We start from the raw sequence: 2,419 nt of genomic DNA, 5'->3' as shown, positions 1-2,419 counted from the left end.
ATTACAGACCAGTCAGTCTCATGTCTGTGGTGGGCAAATTATTGGAGAGGATTCTGAGAGACAGGATTTATGATTACTTGGAAAATCACAGTTTGATTAAAGATAGGCTTTGAGAAGGGCAGATTATGCTTCACAAACCTTATTGAAATTCTTTGAGGATGTAACAAAACACATTGAAGGTAGAGCAGTGGATGTGATGCACATGGATTTTAGCAACGCATTTGATAAGGTTTCCCATGTTAGGCTCATTCAGAAAGTAAGGAGGCATGGGAGACAGAGAAAATTTGGCTGTCTGAATACAGAATTGGCTGGCCCATAGAGGACAGAGGGTGGTAGTAGATGGAAAGTATTCAGCCTGGAGTTTGGTGACCAGTGGTGTTCCACAGGGATCAGTTCTGGGACCTCTGCTCTTTGTGATTTGGATGCGGATGTGGAAGGGTAGGTTAGTAAGTGTCAATGATACAGAAGTTGGTGAAGTAGTGGGTAGTGTGGAGGGCTGTTTAAGGTTGCAACGGGACACTGACAGGATATAGAGCTGGGCTGAGAAGTGACAGGTGGAGTTCAACCTGGAAAAGTGTGAATTAATTCATATTGGAAGGTCAAATTTGAATATAGAATACAGGGTTAAAGGCAGGATTCTTGGCAGTGTGGAGGAACAGAGGAATCTTGGGATCCATGTCCATAGATCCCTCAAAGTTGCCACCTAAGTTGAAAGGGTTGTTAAGATGGTGTACAGTATGTCGACTTTTATTAGCATGGTAGTTTAAGAGCCGTGAGATTATGCTGCAGCTCTACAGAGCCCTGCTTAGACAACACTTAGAATATTGTGCTCAGGTCTGGTTGCCTCATTATAGGAGGGGGATGGAAATTTTAGACAGAGTGCAGAAGAAATTTATCAGGATGGTGCCTGGACTGGAGGGCATGTCTAATGAAGACAGGTTGAGGGAGCCACAGCTTTTCTCATTCAAGTGAAGGAGGGTGAGAGGTGACTTGATAGAGGTGTACAAGGCAATAAGAGGTAGAGATAGAGTGAATCGTCAGAGACTATTACAAGGGGGCATAATTTTAAAGGTGACTGAAGGAAGGTTTCGGGGCAATGTCAGAGGTCAGTTCTTTACACAGAGTGGTGGGTGTGTGGAGTGCACTGCCAACAGTGATAGTAGAGTCAGAGACATTAGGGAGATTTAAGCGACTCTTGGATAGGCACATGGATGATAGTAAAATGAAGGGTATGTAGGTTAGTTTGATCTTAGAGTAGGATAAAATGTCAGCACATCAAGGACTGAAGGGTCTATACTGTGCTGTACTGTTCCATATCCTATTAACATCAGAATCCTTCGAGATTCTCAGTAGCGCCAAACACTGTTCTTTTCTGACACACATTTATCTTCCAGATGCTGATGTTCAAACTAAACTTGTGACAGAACATGCCATTGAATGTGTTTCTCAATGTGGAATGTTACTGTGATATTTGTCTCTTTGCTGATGTCTTCAGGCCATCTACAGAGGGCATCTATTTACAAAACCAAAACTGAAGGAAAGCTGCTTAGCTGGTGTGTCTTTGTCTAGGATCTCAGGCAAACAAAGTCCTCATCAGAGAGCTGTTCTACACTAATAATATCACAGTAACATTCCTCATTGAGAAACACATTCAATGGCAAGTTCTGTCACAAATTTAGTTTGAACATCAGCATCTGGAAGATAAATGTCCAGGTCCAGGATGTTGCCATTCAGTCATCCATTGGTAGTGACAATGTAACCTAAAGACTGCTTCACACATCTTAGCTCTGCCACTTCATGCTGAAGTCAACGCTCACATTATAAAGGCTGCAGCAGTAATGTACTAGCTGAGTGAGCACGTTTGGAATATCAACAACCTGGCTGAGAACTCTAAATGGAGACTACCAAATTTACATCCTCAGCAGACTCATTCATAGTAGGGAAACCTGGACGACATGTTGGTCAGGAGAAAAACTTGAACAGTCTCCATCTTTGTTGTGTCAGACAATGCTAGGGCAAGGTCATTGATTCAGAGGTATTGGAGCATGCTAGTTCCATCAACATATCCTCATTGCTAAACCAGCAATGGCTGCTCTGCTCAGCCATCTTCATTAGTTGGACATTTAACAAAAGACCTTCCTTATGATGAACTAGCAACTCAACCACGACCTCCTGGGTGTTTGTATCTCCGCTGTATGAATATCTGATAATGAGGTCTAAAGATAGTGGATATTGACAAACAGCTGGGAGATAATCGCTGTCATCTGTGACTACCAGAAGGATGACTGTCTAGAGGAGAATGAGACAAGGCAAGACAAAACAGAAAGCTAGTCACTTAGAAGAGGGCCCAGAGAAAACAGAGGTCAGTGAACTGTGTATCTTCAAAGCCCACTGTCTACATCTGCAGTAAATGCAGCAA

This window comes from Chiloscyllium punctatum, chromosome 48 (genome assembly GCF_047496795.1).
Source record: "Chiloscyllium punctatum isolate Juve2018m chromosome 48, sChiPun1.3, whole genome shotgun sequence".
Lineage (NCBI taxonomy): Eukaryota > Metazoa > Chordata > Chondrichthyes > Orectolobiformes > Hemiscylliidae > Chiloscyllium > Chiloscyllium punctatum.
This window is presented reverse-complemented; position numbering follows the sequence as displayed.